Raw genomic sequence first — 21,332 nt, 5'->3', positions numbered from 1 at the left:
TAATAATTGTAGATTCTTTGAATTCTGGAGGGACCTTTCCACCTAATCTAATGTAATTAAATACATTTTTAAGAGGTTCTTCAAGTTCCTTAGTAAACACCTTATAAAATTCGATAGGGAACCCATCCTGTCCGGAAGCCTTTGCTCCCGATGTTGCCTTTATGCTGTCGTGAATTTCGATAGAGCTTATTTCACCTCCTATTTGATTACTTCGGGAATCAGAGATTTTGGGAATTTCTAGGTTAGCAAAATATTCCTGAATCATTGTATCCTCCACCCGGTATTCTGTGGAGTAAATTCTCTCATAATGATCCAGAAATATTTTAGCAATTCCTTCACTCTGAGTTTCTACACCACCTTGAGGATCTCGAATTTTTAAAATGACGGATGACTCTTGTTTCTTTCTGATAGAATTAGCCAAAAGCTTCCCTGCCAATTGACTCTCTTCATAGACCCTTTGCTGAAAGGCCTTTGAACTATTTATCTCTTCCAAGGTAAGAAAATCCCTTAAAAGAGCTTTAGCCTGATCCCATTGATTCGGCTGTCGGTTAAGTTTTAGAGCATATTCCCTCTCGGCAACACTCTGAAGAGCGGATATTTTACGCTTACGATCATTTGCCTTGTGGCTGGAAAACGCAATGATCTGCCCCCGAGCAGCTGCATTAAAAGCACCCCATACAGAAAAAGGTTCGGCTGAATTTTTATTCACTGAAAGAAATTCGGTCACCCACTCTTTGAACCCTGAAACCCAATCCTTGTTCTGAAGAAGGGTGCGATCCAGCTGCCACCTGGGGCGCTCCCCTTCGTTCCTCCTATCATAAACTCAACTTCGACCCTCCCATGATCTGAAAATGGGTTACATCCTATCAAAGTTCTAGCAATTTGAAGTGATCTAGAAGTCAGAAAAAAATCTATTCGGGATGCTGATTTAAACCTGCCAGAAAAGAAAGTATATGCCTCCCTATCAACATTCCAACAGCGTCAAGAATCCCGCAATTGGTATTCTGATAGAAGTGCTTCAAATATACATTTTGTCTTAGGTTTTAATTGCTTTTTGTTCTTGTTAGAAGTGTCCTTCCTCAAATCCTGGATATAATTAATGTCTCCTCCCAATATGATTTGCCCTGGGGTGCCCCTTAGAACCTCACTAATTTCCAACAAGCCTGAAATATCATTGAGGATGGGGCCATAGTAGTTCACAAAATTAAATATTTTTCCCAACAGCTTTGCTGCAACCCAAAGCCATCTATCTCTAGAATCTCTTTGAACCTGAAGGATTTCCCAGGGAAGGTTTCTTGCAAAATAAACCGCAACTCCCCTTTGGGCAATCCCTGCTGAGGAGAAGAACCCATGAGAAAAATATCTCGGCAAAAACAACTTCGGGGTATTTGTCTTCAGATGCGTCTCCTGGAAAAATACCACCTGCGGATTAAAAGTTATTACCCATTTCAGTAAAGCTCCATATTTCTGCTTATTAAGCAAACCATTCGCATGTATGGACAGGATAACGCTTGAATTATATTTCATCTATAAGCTTGTAAATTCTTCTACATATTCCGTACCAACCAGTGATAAAAATCAAACTACAAAACCTGCTGCACTTGTTCCTTTTTACTGCGTTTACCCCCCCCTACCCTTGCCCCCCCCTGAATGTGGAGCCCCCCTCCCCTTCCACGCAGCCCACATTCCTCCCTCTTCTTTCTTCTTTGGGTGTCTTCTTGCTACACCCTAGTGCGACCCGTTCACCCTGGACCTCCCCCTTCATTCTAATTATTTGGTTCGATCAGGCATAATAATAATAATAATAAGGGAAATTTATAAAGCGCCTGGTTACGCTAAGAAGCGTGTCCCCGCGCTAAACTGAAAGAAACAGACTCAAACAGAAATAAGGAGTGGACCCGTCTACCTTGAGAAAAGGTGTGTTTTTAGTTTCCTCCGGAAACTGGTTTCCGATGGATCCAGACGGAGATCGAGGGGTAGAGCATTCCAGCTCTTCACCACCAGGTAGCGAAAAGATCTTCCTCCCATACGGGCCCTTCTCACTCTAGGGACCTTTAATAGGCCTCCATGTGAGGAGCGCAAAGCGCGAGATGGAGCATACCTGGTGACTAGGTTCTGGAGAGGTGCAGGCGCCTTCTTAGCAAGAATGCGGTGACAAGTACATAGGGATTTAAAATCAACTCTGCTCCTTACCGGCAGCCAGTGGAGGGTCTGAAGGGCAGCTTTAGAGCTCGATCTTATTGGAAGCTTTAGTATGAGGCGGGCTGCAGCATTCTGAAGCACCTGTAGGCGATTGATTGCCTTACAGGTTGCTCCCAGATACTGCAGATTACCAAAGTCCATGCGTGCTGTGACAAGGGCATGCACCAGGGTTCTGCGGGCGGTCATGGGGAGGAGAGCTAGGACCTTCCGTAGACTTTTTAATACACTAAAACAGATGCCCGTCACCCTGTCTATCTGGGGCCCGAAAGACAGGTCTGCATCAAGCCAGACCCAAAGATTTCTTACTTCATGTCGGGGTGTTGGGGCCTCACCTAGGCATGGGGGCCACCACGCCGACGACCAGACAGATGGGTTCCCCCCCACCACGAGCACCTCGGTCTTGTTGCCATTTAATTTCAGGCAATTTGTGGACATCCAGGTTGCAAGATCTTGCATGCAGGCCCTGAAACTGTCCATGGCAAGGCCGGGTGCACGCGAGAGGGAGACAACCAGCTGCGTGTAGTCGGCGTAGGATACAATTTGCAATCCATGACCAACAGCAATCTGAGCCACTGGGGAGACATAAAGATTTAAAAGGGTTGGGCTCAGGGACGATCCTTGAGGAACGCCCTGACCCAATCCTATGTCTCTGGAATAGTGGTCACCTTGGCGGACTTGGAAGCTTCTTCCAGTCAGGAAGGATTGGATCCATTGGAGTGCGGCTCCAGTTATTCCTCCGCTATTCAGACACTGTAGCAAGGTGGAATGAGCTACAGTGTCGAATGCCGCACTCAGGTCCAATAGGATGAGGGCCATAGTATGACCCTCATCCACTCCCTGCCGTAGGGTCTCCACCGCCATCAGGAGCGCCGATTCCGTTGAATGGCGAGGACGGAAGCCAAATTGGGTGTCGTGCAATAAGGCAGCTTTGTCCACAAAATCCATTAGTTGCATATTAACCGTTTTTTCGGCCACTTTGGCCAAGTAGGGTAGGAGAGAGATAGGCCGCAGATTTTCAAGTTGATCACAACTGATAGTTGGTTTCTTCCTAAGGGGTAGGACCACCACCTTTTTCCAATCTTCAGGCACGGTCATTGTGTTGAAAGACACTGTAGTGTAGTTCCTATATCCCTTATAGGTTCTGCGCATTGGAATAACATACACGATAGGCTTGGCATAGGACTGAGGTCTGTATGCCCCTCTTATGTATATTAAACTTAATTACTGTGTACCAGCTAGCTCAGAGGCCACTAGAAACTTCTTGAAGACAAGAAGGGAATAGCTTCTGGCAACCACATAACATAAAACCCACATCCCTCAGGATCATGGAAACAATATACTACTTTTCATTCAGTCACTCATCTCAGAGAAGTACATAGAAGAAACAGTTGGGTGTGTTTACAATAAAATTTATTGCATAGTTGTTCTTCTAGTACTGGTTATATGTGCTGCGACAACTGTTGGACAGTAGCAGAGAATTATGGCCAGCAGTGCAGTTAAATAAAAAGGCTTTGTATAGTTATACCATTTTGCAATAGTAATGAACAAATACATGAAATACAGAATGCATTAAGCTAAAGCCTATACTCCTATTATGCCTAACTAGATGTACCTAAGTGTACCTAGCATGTGTGTAGGTCTTAGAGAGCCAAGAATCCCCCTAGGAGTTAGTCTAACCCCTTTACCTTAGTGGGACTTCATCCTGATCTTGAGCTGGACACCCACAGATGGGTGATGGACCTCTGCCAGCTGGAGCTGTGGCATGACGCAGGTTGCAGCGCCTCGGGCAGAGTGTCGGCCTGGAAGTCCTAGTCTCCTCTGGTTTGCTTGGGCAAAGGGAGGTATACTTATACTGGATAGGTGTCTTGGATTGACGTAATGTTGGTCAGAGGAAGATGTGTTCTTGGCCTGTTTCCAAGAATGTGTTGTGACGTAGGTTAGTCACTGTTGGACATGGAGATTACGTATTTAGGATGGACCGTCTTCTGTGCACAGAGCACACAGTGATCAGATAAGGGGACAGCCTCTCTGTTGCTCGTTATTGTGAAATGAGGGCTAATCTAGGTCAAAGGGCCTGCCTGTCTCTGAAAGGGCCTGCTTGTCTCTGTGACACAAAGGATTTGTGCCTCCGAGACAGTACCTATGTTAAGGACTCAATTTCATTCATAACACCCACTCCAATCTATGGACAAGAGTTAATAACCCATTAAAAGCAAACTACGTGACTAAAATAGGCATTAGCATATAATTGGCAGGTAGTTGCATGAGAGTTTTATGAGCTGAAAAAAATAGCAGCTGTTAAAATATGTAAAATTACTATAGACTCTGTAGAGACAGGAAAAATCTATAGTGTCATTAAAAAAGATATATATACTCTTTAGAGTAAGTAGTGACTTATAAAAGTTTCTGTTTATAAAATTGAAAACTCTTTCATGCTTTTTTCAGAATACCATGCTTTCTTTAAAAAAGTCATTTAGAGGGAAAGCTCAAAACACTCGGTGAAAGTTGAAACAATAACAGAAAAAATATGTTTCAGGACACGTTTTGAAGAACTAGAGATAAAAAGTGCTGGTAGTCACAACATTTCTCGTAGCCATTTGCTGCAGTGAACAGACCTTTTTAATACCTCGCATAGTCGTTGTGGAAGCACAGAAAGACAGTGCTGCCAGTTGCTTGTTCTGAGGCAGCCGGTGCTGAAGATTGTACCTGTGTGCCTGGATTTACTCGTACCTCACCTTCAGCCATATTCGCCGATGAGGTCTCAATCCATACCTGGTGTTGCTAAATGAAGCACAAGGCACCCACTGGATTTGCAAGGAATGCTTTGGTTTGATGGGAATACGCTTGGGACACAGCCAAGCATGGGACTTCAGCAGACCCTGCATGGTGGTAATTGCCACTGGCGTTTTCCTTTGGAGGTGTCAGAAAGATGCACATTTTCTATTGCAAGAACAGGTAAGTTGCAGTCTTGTCAGACTGGTCTTTTAAATTAGAAACCATGAGAGGCATAGTTCCTGTTCGAGGTATTCCCAAGGTGTATCACACTGCTTGTATGTGAAAGACCGAATTTATCAAAAAGGAAAAAGGGGCAGTCTGTATTTAAGAGTGCCATTTTTCAAAAAGGAAAAAAATATTTCTTTAGCTGATGTAAAGTGAAAAATTAAAAGATGCTGCACAAGCATGGTTTTCAGATTGCCTTTAAGCATTGAATTTTATAAAGGAAACTTTTGGATGTTATCTGCACATTATGTAGGTCTGGCCTATGTATACTGAGTCCCTTGGTGACGTTCAGGAATCATTTCTGTGACATGTATTTGTGTCAAAAGGCCAAACCACCCATGCTTTCCTAACTGGGTCTGTCCTGTTGTGTTGTAAATAGCATCTAAAGCTGCTGATGTATGTATGGTGGTGTTTGGCAACGTTCCTACTGGTGTTTAAACAACCACATTTCTAGATGCATTTCAATTTTGTAGGAGTTGATAACCTTAATGTAGGTAACAGGTATAAAGCATTGCAATATGAATACATCTCTAACATTTCATGATCTGAAAATGTAGCAATTATTCTTAAAACAGACAGCATATTACACCCTGTATCAGTAACCCAATTTTCAGAAAAATGTACTGAATGTAATTACATCACTGAATGCATGATAAAAATAAATGAAAATTAATGAAAGTTCAAAATACATTAATCAGAATTAAAAACTGGATGATTAAGTACATCATTTAGAATATAAAGGTTTGTTCAGGTCGAATACATTTATAAGTCTCTTTTGCATTTGAATTGAAAATGGACGTGGCTTCAGTTTTATGTAGTTCCTGTGTTGTAGAAAGTGTCCACTAAGAGTCATACTAAAAGCTAGCTCTAAGCAAAGCCAGAACAGAAAAAGATGAACCCAGAAATACCCCATAGTTCTATTCATGGAGAAGCCAGGTCTGTATCTTTTGGAAAGGAAAAGGTTCAAAAGTTAGTACTTGTATGTTTGTTGTTTGTTTTTGGGCTGGCTGTCGCTTCCTGTTCACGTGGAGCCATGGAAAACGTATCACAGTTCATGAAATAGCCAGCAGCTGTAAGTTCAATTGCTGAAATTGCATCGTATTTAGTTTAAGTTATTTTTGCTGTTTTTGTTGAAAACCTTGAAATGTTGAAATTAATAGTTGATGTCTTTGCTGAAAAAACATTCAGATGCTGAAGTTATTATTTGATGTTTTTGTTGAAAAACTTTGAAGCTTTTATTATTTGATGCTTTTGTTGAAAAACTTTGAAGCTTTTATTATTTGATGTTTTTGTTGAAAAACTTTGAAGCTTTTATTAATTGATGCTTCTGTTGAAAAACATTGAAGCCTTTTTTATTTGATGTTTTTGTTGAGAAAACGTAGAAGCTTTTATTAATAGGTGCTTTTGTTGAAAAAAACGTTGGTGTACACATTTGTTTTTGGCCAAATTGCAACTTGAGTGTAGTCTTGATTTTTATTTTTAATTTGAAAGGTTGGTTCAAGGAGAACTGGTTCCATTGCATTGTTGCATAGTCCCCCACTCCATGGATTTGATTGCTCAAACCTGATGAGCCTTTCAGTTTGAATTTCTGGAATAGTAGTGAGAGGGACGTCTACTATTGTGGAATTCACGAGGCCTACTGCTCAGTATTGGCCACAGAGGTTTCGGTTGATTCTTTCATTTGAAACGAATCTGGTGTTTTTATCACGGCAGGATGCGGCAAAAGTTCAGTTCTTGTTCCTTTCACTTTAAGTAGTGGCACATGTATTTCTGTATGAGGGCCCAAATTCCTTTGTGTCCGCGATCTTTTTTTCTCTCTGCCCAGATCCATGACTTTTGGATTCAGACAGGACTTGCCGTGATTACCTCGACTTCCCAGTGGCGGCCTGTTTCACTTTGACAGAATCTTTGTTTGTTTCTTTGTTTCCTTTAGTTCCTGTAAAACAGCCAAATGATCATAGATACAGAATGGTTGTCATCCGCCACTGTGCCTTCACATGTATGATCAGGTTCCCATATTTGTAAATGAGGTGACACCTCCTAGAGAGCTTCTTGGCTGAGTGTGTATTTCCCCCTGAATCTATATAAGTGTTTGACCCCACTAATACCCCACCTAATACCCTAGCTGTTAAGGATTGCTCTATGCCCCAGTCCTTCCTCTCCTCTACCTTAATTCCCTCAGGATGGCGTTGGAGAGGAGTACCGCAATACTGCATCCATCCCTTCCATGGCCTCTCAGCAGGCTCGAGAGCCAAGTGTGGGGCCACAGTCAGGGTGTAACGTTGATTGCGTATCTCCTGTTGTGGACTCGCAAATCTTTCTATAACAGTTTTGAGCGTCAACCAAGTATTGAGGCCATACTTATAGGAAACTTGAGCAAGGACCCACTGCCACTAAGATATATTTTTAAGCCACCTCAAAATGTGAGGGGCCGCAGTGGTCCTTTACACGACACGATCAAGTGGACAGTCTGAGGCTGTCTAGCTATGGGACCTGCGCGGGTCTTGTGATGGTATAGCCTGGCATTTGTTTACTGATGTTGCAGTTCAAGACAAAGCCAATAGTCTGTCTTCTGATCCCAGGCCAGCAATAGCACTGTTGCAATGAAGAAATAGTAGCTATTACCCCTGAATGCGCGGATCCCAAGCCCTTGTGTGCTTTAAATGATTAATTCCTGCCTACTATCCATATTTTGAAAATACTCTATCCCCCACTCCAGGAATCTGAGCATATGGAATGTTATTTGCATCTAACTTGTAGGAGTATTTGAGTGGAAATTTCTTAGGCACTGCTGTGCTGCTTTGCGTGAAGCAATTACAGCCACCATATTCTAACCGTCTATTCTCGTTGTTGGACGAGTGTGCGCAGCTATGGAAGCTGTGTGAACAGCCCCCCTTTGTGGCTTCAACAGCCAATGAATTCCCTTCAACGTGCACGCCATCACGTTGATGACTCAGTGTGTTAATCACGTGAGTTTTTGGTAGGTCGTTTCTCAACTCCACTACCTGTTCCCATAATTTTGTATTTTAATTGTGCCACCTTGTTTCATCTTTAAACCCATTTTGTTCCCAAAGGTGTACATTTTTATTATATTATTGCACACAGTAAAAGGAATCGCACACAATGAGTGTGGGGAATTCTCGATCCGTGTTTAAAGGTGCAAGTATCAGGACTTTAAAAGCTGCCAACCAAGCCATGCTATTACCTAGAGGTAGTTTTTTTGCTGCAATGAGGACGGAACTTGCCATCCAGCATCTGATCTTTAACAAAAGCGGCCGGTGGGGCAGACCCATCAGTGTAAATTAAAATTCATACTGATCTAGAGGCAAGATTTCATTTGGTAGATGGTGTTCTTTTTCATATTGCAGGAATGCCTGTGTTTTTAAACTTGAATCAAGTCTGCATTCAAAGTCTGATGCAGCAAAAGAGATAGCTCTTTGTATCCATTCTGGATGTAAGGCTTTGGCATTAGGAATGCTAGCCCATGTACTGGGGTGACAACAATCATGCCTCTTCCCCTTAGCCAGTGCTCTTTCTTTTGCTACAGCCTGAATGGTTGTCAGAATTTATTTATTTTTCTGTTGAATTAAAACTCATTTCTGTGTTTGTGTACAGATGAGAATCGTATGTGAATGGTACAGTTTCACCTTTATTAAAAGTTAAAATAAATGTACCCAAATTGACCCAAAATGATACTGAGTACCAATAGGTGCCAGTTTACACGTCTGTGTATGTATTCGGAAGCAATAATATCTTCCTGGTGTGAACAAAGAATATTGGTGTGTTCTTATGTCCAGTGTTTGACTGAAAAGTCATGTTTGAAAAATGTCGTAGAAAGGTTTGTGAAATCAAAAATGTATGTTCTGCCAAAATCTAGGAATCCCAGTACTGATATGAAGTTGTTTAATGTATTTGGAGGCTAGAGCAGTGCACACTTTTTTTAAAAAAGTTAGCTGCCAGGCTTTTCCCTTTACTTGAAAGCTCATATCCCAACAATAGAATACTGAGGTGGGCAATTTCTGATTTCTCGAAATTAAATTTGTAGCCCCCAGAGGCCAATCCCATAATAATGGTACTCACCCTGGTCAAGTGTTTCCCCAAAAGGTTGTCCGTTTAGACAAATATCACACAATATAGGACAACACTTCTTCATCAAAGTGCTTTAGCAATTCAGTAATTCTTTCAGAAAATACTCCTGAGCTGTTCTTATACCCACGGGGGAGATGACAAAACATTGTCTCTGGGACTCTAATATACTAAATGCTGTTAGGTACCTGTTTTCATGTGCTATAGTTTGACAGAAACATCCATTTGAGATAACAAGTGTTTATTTTTATTTTCTCCGGCATAATGTTATTCTCTAATGCGGCACTATCTGCATGTTGGACAGCATGTGTCTTTGTGCAAGTGGTGAAACTATTAACAGGATCACATGGTGGGTTGAGCCTTCATCCCATCCAGCGTGATTTTTATACATTGCTGGAGCTTGGGCCACTGCCCACTCCTGTGCATTATGCATGTCTAAGGTCAACAGGGAACATGGTTGCAAAATTCAGGAAAAATATACTTTCTCCCTTTAGGCGCTCCCTGACATAGTTGCCTGAAAACTGGTTCTATCACTGTGGAGGGAGTCCCGTGCAGATGGCATGAAAGGTTATTCGCAGGACCATCACAGGCTCTGTGTAAATTAATACCTTTGCACAAAAGTGTACCAATTAGTGAATTTTTGCAGTTGTTGACCCTAAGGACTACTTCTTTCCCTTTATGTAGTGTAAGGTAAAGTCCATGTTGACTTAATGTATTCTTTACCCAACCTCTCATATAGGCCTTCTGGTATATGCTGCAGACAATACTGAAACTGGAAAATCGTATTTGAGACTGGCCATGTTGTAACATTTGCAAGTCTTGTTCTATTATATCAATTGCATATGATACAATGGTGTCCAATGAATATATTCTGGAGGACAGAGTTGTTAAACCATTGTCTACTACAGAGAGTGTTTTCTCTAAATTAATACGATCAATCTCTCGTATTCTTTCCGCAGTCTCTATTTGCGTCACTTTCCATGCCTCCTTGTATGCAGTACATATACCGGCGTATATAAAACGTTTTTGACGTGGTTTGCGAGGTCCCATTAAGAAATCTCGCAAATCATTGCCTTCTTAAAGTAAAGATAAGTGTTGTTTTATTTTTTAAATTGAGGTGTGACTTGTCTTCTGTTTTAGAAGAGTCCTGAGCGTGCTGGTCCCTGGACTGCTTGCGCTCTTCTTTGTGTGCTGACTTTCCTTCACTCCCTGTGTTGTATATCTGGAGGAATTTGTATCAGTATCCTGATACCTGTCAGGTTTCCAGTGCTTAATTTGTGCCGGGGGCCTATGACTGTCTGCCACATGGTAGTGATGTCTGCCAATTTAGGTACTAGCACAACAACTTCTGTTCATTATTTAAATTTAAATTTGCAATTAGTAGTATTTGCCTCCAAAGCCATTTTTAAAGCTTTGGGGGGCCTGTAATAGTATGAATTGTCACACTTTTAAGAGTGTGATGATTAGTAGTGTGTAGGTACTGTCATTGGCAGAGCTGCCAGGGGCAACCGGTGGTGCAAGCTCTAGTGTCCTCCTGCTGAGAGCCCCTGTACTACTTTTTTTTATACAAATTAAGCACTGCAGTTTTCCTAATATTATCCCTATTCCAAAGGTTATACCTCTTTGCAGAGGGCTCCTGTTGAGGAGACCTACCTTGGGACTGAGAATCTTTTCTGAAAAATGTTTTTTTTAAATTATTTTCCCACTTCTTTAGAAGAAGTATGTGTCTGCTTAGAAGTGTCCTTCTCAGGACTGCCCATTAGCTGTGATTTTTAAAAGCTTTTCCACCCAAACTGTCCCTTCCCAGTTCTGCATATGCAGTTTTAATTATTTTGGGAAGTTCTTGTGGTTGGTCTATAAGACTGACCTCTCTTAGGTGTTGACGGATCGCCACTGAAGCTGCTTCCCCTTTAATGTTAGCTAGTATTATTGTTGATACCTGGTCATAATTACCTAGTAATTTCATACCTAAGCTCAGAGCTGGTTCAGCTCCTTACTTGTTCTGTATCTGTCGTAAGACATCTGGAATTACTGCTAAGGAAGGAATACCATGAGTTCTGGTATATATGGCAGCAAAGACTGCACCCCAATTGGTGCAGTCCTCTAACTGTGGTGATATCCCTATGGGCAAGCAGAGTGATAGTATTATATGCTTTCAAATGGTGTGGTATTTAGAAATACTGCTTTATAACTGGGTGTTTTTCTGAGCTACCCAGAAAGGAATCTGTTCAGATTTCATGGGCAGTTTACCCATTACTGTGTGTGTGTTTTGCGGAGTGATTTTAGAAGCGCTGCTCTGTGTAGGAGCTGTATTATTTGTAGCTACTGTGGGCTGGACACCAAGTGTCCTCATGACGAGTTGTGTCATGACTCTGTAAGAGTTTCACTAACTCTTTGTGTTGTAAGAGTAGTGCATCTTGTGGCATTATATCAATGTCAGGATGTTGTGTGTAGCAGGCTAATGTCAGCCATGTAGCTCCTAGTCTACGTAGTGGACTGAGCCTGGTTTTATTTATTTGTTTGTAGGGCGCCATTAAACCAGAAATTGTGATTCTGGTTAGTGAGCGGAATCTTAATCTCCTTCAAAAGGAGTGTAGACCGCTGGGACTTTTTCATGTATGTAAGAATGAAAAGTCTGAGTTATTGCATGTACTGCTGGGAATATAACCCAAGAATAGAACACATCTGTTTGATAATCTTCGTGTGCCTCTATAATTATCACTGTAACTCCTCGGTCTGTTAAATCATGTCTGAGGTGTTTTTGTGTGAGTCCATGCCTGATTTTGGGTGCAAAATGTATTGCATTTGCTTCCTCTTTGTCGTCTGAGACCTGTGTCCCAGTGACAGAAGCAGCTGCCTCTGCAGACATTGTGTTGTGAAAACAAAATGTCCTAAAAAAGGGTTTTCAGATAAGGTTTTAAAAAGGCACAATTGTTCGGGAACTTTTTCCTTCAAGCTTGATTAACCAACAGCTTCTTCATAGGAGGTTTGCCTACTCGGCTGCGGCGGAATTTTGTGCCTACCCACTCCAGACGTCTCTGGCGTTTTGTGAGTAGGGTCTCTGAGAATAAGCATGACTGAATTACTCAGATTCTACTGTTAAATAAGTCCGCAATCACGTTGGGCGCCATGTAGTGTAGTTCCTATATCCCTTATAGGTTCTGCGCATTGGAATAACATACACGATAGGCTTGGCATAGGACTGAGGTCTGTATGCCCCTCTTATGTATATTAAACTTAATTACTGTGTACCAGCTAGCTCAGAGGCCACTAGAAACTTCTTGAAGACAAGAAGGGAATAGCTTCTGGCAACCACATAACATAAAACCCACATCCCTCAGGATCATGGAAACAATATACTACTTTTCATTCAGTCACTCATCTCAGAGAAGTACATAGAAGAAACAGTTGGGTGTGTTTACAATAAAATTTATTGCACAGTTGTTCTTCTAGTACTGGTTATATGTGCTGCGACAACTGTTGGACAGTAGCAGAGAATTATGGCCAGCAGTGCAGTTAAATAAAAAGGCTTTGTATAGTTATACCATTTTGCAATAGTAATGAACAAATACATGAAATACAGAATGCATTAAGATAAAGCCTATACTCCTATTATGCCTAACTAGATGTACCTAAGTGTACCTAGCATGTGTGTAGGTCTTAGAGAGCCAAGAACCCCCCTAGGAGTTAGTCTAACCCCTTTACCTTACTGGGACTTCATCCTGATCTTGAGCTGGACACCCACAGATGGGTGATGGACCTCTGCCAACTGGAGCTGTGGCATGACGCAGGTTGCAGCGCCTCGGGCAGAGTGTCGGCCTGGAAGTCTCTGTCTCCTCTGGTTTGCTTGGGCAAAGGGAGGTATACTTATACTGGATAGGTGTCTTGGATTGACGTAATGTTGGTCAGAGGAAGATGTGTTCTTGGCCTGTTTCCAAGAATGTGTTGTGACGTAGGTTAGTCACTGTTGGACATGGAGATTACGTATTTAGGATGGACCGTCTTCTGTGCACAGAGCACACAGTGATCAGATAAGGGGACAGCCTCTCTGTTGCTCGTTATTGTGAAATGAGGGCTAATCTAGGTCAAAGGGCCTGCCTGTCTCTGAAAGGGCCTGCTTGTCTCTGTGACACAAAGGATTTGTGCCTCTGAGACAGTACCTATGTTAAGGACTCAATTTCATTCATAACAACACGTCCAGTAGATGCCTGATGTAGGGTTCCAAAACCACTAGGCTGTCTGCTAGGCATTTAGGTGTAGTAGGGTCCCGTGGAGACCCCGACTTTACAGATCTACAGATTTTTAAGAGATCTTCTGTGGGCGGGGTGGCAAAATTGGTCAATCTAAGTTTTTCCCCCCATTCCCTTGGGCTTTCCACAAATTCTGCCCCATTAATGGGTTGAATCGGAAATGCGGAATAGATTTTTGATATCTTTTCCGCAAAAAAATCTGCGATCCTATCGCAGGACTCGGGCGAACAATAATCAGGAATGGTGGCTGATTTTCCATTTGCAAGAGTTTTATAGAGCAAGAATAGCTCTTTCGTCGAGTTACCAGCTTCACTAATTCTGGTAGCGTAATATACAGCTTTAGACTTCCTGATTAAGCCATGGTAAAGTCGTCTCTCAGCTAGGTAGGCATCTCTAGTATCTTTGGAGAGAGCCCTGCGCCATAGTCTCTCGGCTCTCTTCAATGCGATTTTCGTATCGCGTAGTTCATCATTGAACCATGGGGTGGTTTTTTGAACGCGGCCACCAGGTTTGGCTTTTGCCAGAGGAGCAGTACAATCTAGCGCATCATTGATGCGCTTACAGAGATGGGTGTTAGCCATGTCTGCGTCATCCCCCCCAGGGTTACCTCCAATAGTCAGCGCCTCGCAGAACTTGGACTGGGAAAAGGTCGCCCATTTCCGCCTAAGGGGATTCAGTGCCGTAGGCTGTGGAGATCTACCTTCAGGAATTCGAATGGAAAAGGGTACCAGATAAGCCTGAGGCTTATTTACACGGCATCCCTCAGCGCCGCCCTTATCAGGCGCTGGGAACCCCATTGCACAACTTTAGGCGCCATCTTGGGAAGGGAAGGCTGGCGGGATAGCTCTGCGCCCTTCCCGCCCTCCCAGGATATTTAAGGGCGAGACTTCTCATTTCCCGAGGTTTCTGTTGTTTTCCCTCTGAGGCGGAAGCCGGAGGTATCTTGTGCTCTCTAGCGCTTTTCTGCTACTAAGATTGCTATTGATGTAATAATATCGATCTTTTAAAAAAACTGTATTATATTTTAACTGTGCGTTTTTAATACCTGCCCCCACCTTGGTGCGAGACTACTTCGCCTGAGGCTTATTTACACGGCATCCCTCAGCGCCGCCCTTATCAGGCGCTGGGAACCCCATTGCACAACTTTAGGCGCCATCTTGGGAAAGGAAGGCTGGCGGGATAGCTCTGCGCCCTTCCCGCCCTCCCAGGATATTTAAGGGCGAGGCTTCTCATTTCCCGAGGTTTCTGTTGTTTTCCCTCTGAGGCGGAAGCCGGAGGTATCTTGTGCTCTCTAGCGCTTTTCTGCTACTAAGATTGCTATTGATGTAATAATATCGATCTTTTAAAAAAACTGTATTATATTTTAACTGTGCGTTTTTAATACCTGCCCCCACCTTGGTGCGAGACTACTTCGCCTGAGGCTTATTTACACGGCATCCCTCAGTGCCGCCCTTATCAGGCGCTGGGAACCCCATTGCACAACTTTAGGCGCCATCTTGGGAAGGGAAGGCTGGCGGGATAGCTCTGCGCCCCTCCCACCCTCCTCCCGCCCACCCCAACCATGAATATAAACAACAGACCCGCCCGACCGCGCCGGCGGCACGCCGAAGGCGCGCCAAAGGCGAGCCCGTCTGCGCCCATCCGCGCCTGGCCCGGGCCGAGGGCCACCCCCCCTGGTTCCCTCCCTTTGCCCCCACAAGGCTACTATTCAGCTACCCAGCTTCTGCAGCTGCGTCCCCCTACCCCTCAGTCCTGCCTTATATTTGATCCATATCCCCTGGCCGGAAGCCCGGTCACACTATGTCCAGGCTGCAAAGCTCCTATACCCGCCATTTTGAAACCACCCCCCTGTAACAGGGATAAATCCTTGAAATCCTACTCATTTGCCCTCACCAATGTCCGCTCGCTCGGCAAACACCGACAGGATATATTCGAGCTGATAGAGGATAATAAAGTGGATCTACTCTTTATGACAGAAACTTGGATGGACAATGCGTCCGATCCTGATCTAGCGATTGCTGTTCCTAAAGGGTTCTCCACACATAGACTGGATAGACAACGGAAAAAAGGTGGTGGTATTGCCATCATCGCACGTGATATCTTCTCAGTAAGGATTAAAATGATGACACTATCATCTTGTGAAGCCCTAGAATTTTCCATCAAGCTGACCCCATCCTACACATTTAAAGGGATTCTTCTCTATCGTCCTCCGGGGCCCAGGACTGATTTTATTTCAGACCTCAGGTCTACGCTGGAAGCATCCGCCCTCGACAATTCCCTCACGGTATTAGGTGATTTCAACTTTCACTTTGACAAACCGGAAAACCCAGACACCGCCACTTTTTTAGCAGACATGTCCACCTTTGGTCTCCAACTTCTGGTGAATTCTCCTACGCATGAAGGGGGCCATACATTGGATGGCATTTTCACTAATGTAGCGGGCTTACAAGTCACCCAGGTACTTCCCCTTACCTGGTCAGATCATTATGTCATCCTGGCATCATTGTCATTTCACGACTCTTATGCCGCCAAGTCACGCCCCAATCCCCGCCAACCTTATTTGGCGTGGGATGATATCGATAGCTCCAGTCTGGAAACTCTCCTCACTGATTCCATCCCTTTGCTATCAACTGATCCTAATACTGCTACTATCCAATTCTATGACTGGGTGGGCTCTGCGGCCACTGAATTGGTCCAGGTCAAACAACGGTCCCGCAACAGATCTGCCCCGTCGGCCCCTTGGTACTCAGAGGAGTTACGTACCCACAAACAACAGTGTAGGAATAAAGAAAGGCACTGGCGGAAAGATTATGCAGAAGAAGCCAAAACCAAGTACAAAGAATCGGTGGCCAAATACAAAACCTTAATTAGTGAGGCAAAGAAAAAGTACTATTGTGAGAGAATTGAATCAGCAAAAAACTCTAACAAAGCATTATACGAAACCACTAAACAGCTAGCTGGATACTCTCCCAATCTGACACCTCCCCCTTCCCAATCACTCTGCGACGATCTGTCCAACTTTTTCTTTAGTAAGGTTGAAGACATATATCGGGTCTTCGCAAATAATGCCAATATCTCCTCGAAACCACCTGCCTCCTACTCTGGTCCTACTTTCTCGCAGTTCACAGATGTCTCCTGCCCCCAGGTTCGGAACATCATATCCTCTATCAAATCGGGCTCTGCTCTAGACCCATGTCCCCTGAAAGTTTTGCTCCCGATCATAGAAATGGTTCTCCCGGCTATGACTACAATCTGTAATGCTATGTTTAGCACAGGCGTTTACCCAGAGGCTCTAAAAAAGACCCTTATAAAACCCCTTCTTAAAAAACCAAACCTCGATAAGGAAGAACTAAAAAGTTATCGTCCAATCGCTAGTCTCCCAGTCTTGGCAAAAATAGTTGAAAAAGTTATGAATCTCCAACTATCAACCTTTATTGAGGAACATAAGCTACTGGATGAATCTCAGTTCGGTTTCCGCCAACACCACGGAACAGAGACTGCCCTGGTTAAAGCGGCGGACGACATAAGATCCATCCGTGATATTGGAGGAACAGCAGTCCTGATACTGCTAGACCTATCTGCGGCCTTCGACACGGTCGACCATGCTACTTTGGTCGACCGTGTCGAAAGCTTGGGTATCTTACACAACGCCAAGAAACTTCTTGCTTCTTTTCTGGCGGACAGGTCCCAGGTGGTCACTATAGGATCCTTTCAATCACCCTCCTTGTCACTGCCATGTGGAGTTCCTCAAGGCAAGGCTCATCCCTCAGTCCGACACTATTTAACATTTATGTGTCGGACCTTGCCAAAGTCATTCGGGCACATGGGATGAGCCTTACATCCTATGCAGATGACACCCAGCTGGTCCTTGCCGTCAGGAATGATGGGCACACAATAGCCAACAATTTTAATCAGGGCATGCTGGCAATAGGGAATTGGATGTCCTCCAATTGCCTGAAATTAAACTCCGACAAATCGGAAGTGGTCATTTTTGGCAACTTGACCCCGGAATGGTCCTCCCTCTGGTGGCCGCTATCTCTGGGCCATCCTCCGGCCCCGGTTAGCAAGGTGAGGAATCTGGGAGTCATGTTTGACAATCATCTTAATTTCCTACCTCACGCAAACCAGATCTCCTCTTCGGCCTTCCACAAATTACAGCTCATAAAAAAAATCTTGCCATTTCTACCCGAGAAAGCCGGAAAAACCCTGGTAAGCTCCTTGGTACTTTCTACATTAGACTACTGTAATGCCCTGTTTTTAGGTGCCCAAGAAAGAGTGCTACACAAAATGCAAATTATTCAAAATGCAGCCGCCAGGCTCCTTGGACGAATCCCCAAACACCAATCTGCGTCAGGAACTATAAGACAGTTGCACTGGCTTCCGGTAAGAAATAGAATTAAGTTCAAGTCCCTTTGCATAGTGTATAAGGCTCTACACAATGTAGGACCTGCTTTTTTTACTCAAAATCTCATTCCCTACAGTCCCTCCAGAACACTACGCTCATCCAGTTCACACAAATTGGTGGTACCCCGTACCAAATTTGTCTCATGGGGAGACAGACGATTCCTTGTAGCAGCACCTACACTCTGGAACACCTTGCCATACTCGATCAAAACAAGTACCTCACTCTGGTCTTTTCGCAAGCAACTCAAGACCTGGCTTTTTAAGCAGTAAATTCTAGCTCCCCTTGTTGGTTAAACACTGCAGAGATTCTTAGCGCCGAGATGCCCAAGGGCCTTCGTTCGCGCTCTATAAATGTTTTTATAAATAAATAATGATCCGACCAAGGGATGGGGATGGGGGTCATAGCTTCTACTTCCCCCCAGTTAGCAAATATGGGATCGAGCAAGTGACCTAGCTGGTGGGTAGGACCCTTTACAATTTGGTTCAATTGAAGGGCTCCTAATGCTTGGCAGAGGCTTTTGCTAACGTTGTCTGAGGGGTTATTAAAGTGTAAATAAAGGTCACCAAGTACCAGAAATTTATCTTTGCATAACGCAGTCTCAATAATGCTTTCAACCAGACTTTCCTCGAACCTGGCTGTGGGGCCAGGGGGTCTGTAGATCAACATGCCTTTCAGCGTGCAGTTGTTATTCACTTTTATCGTAAAACTCCCCGCCTCGCTATCCAGGATGGGGGAGTAGTCTAGTTGGCATCGTAGACTTTTCTGGACCACAATAGCAATGCCCCTTCCTCTACCTCTAGGTCTGTCCTGTCTATATATTGTATATCCCTCTGGGAGTGCCTCTAGGGCGTCAGGTGTGGATCCTTCATCTAACCATGTTTCAGTTAGAAACACAAGATCCCACTGTTTGTCGGTAAGTAGATCATATAGGTCTAGCTTGTGTTTCCGTAGCGAGCGGACATTAATTAGTCCGCAATGTAAGATGTGATCCGTGGTGGCCATATTCCTACCTAGATCATAGGAGAAGTGACAATGTTCGCAGCCTATGTTATCCTCCACTCGTAGGTTGTGCTTACACAACTCAGCAGTGTTACAGCGGAGGGCTAGTAGTTCTTGCTTGCTCCACTGTATGAAGTTCTTCTGAGGGGCATAAGGTATGGCCCTGGACCGCGTCCGATCGCGGACGGGCGCAGACGGGCTTGCCTTAGGCGCGCCTTCGGCGCGCTGACAGCGCTCCCGCTGCGCTCGTCCGCTGCGCTTACGTGTGAGGCACATTTATAGATAAAGTAGGCGTGGCCTCTAAGATGGACGTGGCCTCTAAAGTGGGCGTGGCCAACGTTCGAGCCGCGATGGCGGCAGTGAAATCTTTCAAGTCACAGTGCTCAAATCCGCTGTATCAAAGATACTAGATGGCGTAAAAGCTGGGAAAGTGCTCAGGGTAAGTGCACATGGGAATTAAAAACAGCAAAAACACAATTCAGTTTTACAAATATGCGAGCATTCACTCCCGGCTTTCCACCTCAGGAGTCGATCAATTTCAATATTTGGCGCGCTAGTGATCAGCGCTTTTTAACAGGTTTGGTCGAGGTGGGCGTGGCCTCTAAAGTGGGCGTGGCAAACGTACGAGCCGCGATGGAGGCAGTGAAATCTTTCAAGTCACAGCGCTCAAATCCGCTGTATCAAAGATACTAGATGGCGTAATAGCTGGGAAAGTGCTCAGGGTAAGTGCACAGGGGAATTAAAAACAGCAAAAACACAATTCAGTTTTAAAAATATGCGAGCATTACCTCCCGGCTTTCCGCCTCAGGAGTTGATCAATTTCAATTTTTGGCGCGCTAGTGATCAGCGCTTTTTAACAGGTTTGGTCGAGGTGGGTGTGGCCTTTAAAGTGGGCGTGGCCAACGTTCGAGCCGCGATGGCGGCAGTGAAATCTTTCAAGTCACAGCGCTCAAATCCGCTGTATCAAAGATACTAGATGGCGTAATAGCTGGGAAAGTGCTCAGGGTAAGTGCACAGGGGAATTAAAAACAGCAAAAACACAATTCAGTTTTAAAAATATGCGAGCATTCACTCCCGGCTTTCCGCCTCAGGAGTCGATCAATTTCAATATTTGGCGCGCTAGTGATCAGCGCTTTTTAACAGGTTTGGTCGAGGTGGGCGTGGCCTCTAAAGTGAGCGTGGCCAACGTTCGAGCCGCGATGGCGGCAGTGAAATCTTTCAAGTCACAGCGCTCAAATCCGCTGTATCAAAGATACTAGATGGCGTAATAGCTGGGAAAGTGCTCAGGGTAAGTGCACAGGGGAATTAAAAACAGCAAAAACACAATTCAGTTTTAAAAATATGCGAGCATTCACTCCCGGCTTTCCGCCTCAGGAGTCGATCAATTTCAATATTTGGCGCGCTAGTGATCAGCGCTTTTTAACAGGTTTGGTCGAGGTGGGCGTGGCCTCTAATGTGGGCGTGGCCAACGTTCGAGCCGCGATGGCGGCAGTGAAATCTTTCAAGTCACAGCGCTCAAATCCGCTGTATCAAAGATACTAGATGGCATACCTGTAAGAGAAAACATTCTTTCCATTTTTAAACATTAGAACCAGAAGAGATCTCTTTAAGGAGGGATTGTGCATCTTCAATGTCAGAGAACATATAGAACTTCCCTTTGACCACAACCTTCAATTTTGATTGCTGAGCAATCGATGCTTGGGCGCCATTGGCCCTAAACAAATGTAGGATCTTAACAAACTCCTTGCGCCTTTTTGCAGCCACCGCAGTCATATCTGGGAAAATCCTGCATTTTACTGTTTCTGACACTGGGAACTGCCGTTGTTGATAGGCCTTGGACAGAATCTTTTCTTTAATCCTAAAATCAGCAAAATTTAGGAGTATCGCTCTAGGAAATGGGGAATTTGCGAAACGTTGCGCTGGAACCCGATGAGCCCTTGTAATTGTCAAGTCTCCCTCAAACTCGGGGAGAACTTCTTGATGAATAAAAGAGGAGACCCACTGAATAGTGTCGGAGCCTTCCACTCCCTCCGGAACCCCTACTATTCTTAAATTAGACCTTCTCGAGTGGTTTTCAAGTTCTTCAAGTTTGTGCTCCAACGCGACCTTCTTCTTGGCTGACTCCCTGGTCTCATCCATAACCAAGTTCACCTTATCTTCGAGGACTGAGATCCTAGTGTCTGCCTCCTGCAGTCTATTAGGAAATGCCAACATCGATTCCTCAAATTTATCCATTCTGGAATGAAGAGTAGCTATCTCTACTTGTTGGTTATGCTTTATCTCGCGTATTTCGTCCAGAATCAGATTCAGCATCTCGCGGATATCCATTTGGTATCTAACTTCTGACCCAGATAGATTTAATTCATCCACCTCAGGATCTATGTTCATAA

General features: G+C 44.1%; 1 long non-coding RNA gene across 2 annotated transcripts in view; it reads right to left on the bottom strand.

Moving 5' to 3' along the window:
• The window catches only part of LOC144799418 (uncharacterized), a 139,060-nt gene extending 125,587 nt beyond the window's left edge, over positions 1 to 13,473 (bottom strand). For both annotated transcript variants that reach the window (XR_013603813.1, XR_013603812.1), the window contains exon 1: positions 3,888 to 13,473. This is a non-coding gene — a long non-coding RNA (uncharacterized LOC144799418). The remainder of the gene's footprint in view (positions 1 to 3,887) is intronic.
• Between the last annotated feature and the right edge of the window lie 7,859 nt (positions 13,474 to 21,332).

This window comes from Lissotriton helveticus, chromosome 12 (assembly GCF_964261635.1).
Source record: "Lissotriton helveticus chromosome 12, aLisHel1.1, whole genome shotgun sequence".
In the NCBI taxonomy this organism is placed as follows: domain Eukaryota; kingdom Metazoa; phylum Chordata; class Amphibia; order Caudata; family Salamandridae; genus Lissotriton; species Lissotriton helveticus.
Note: the sequence above shows the minus strand (reverse complement) of the source record. Positions and strands in the feature narration are given on the sequence as shown.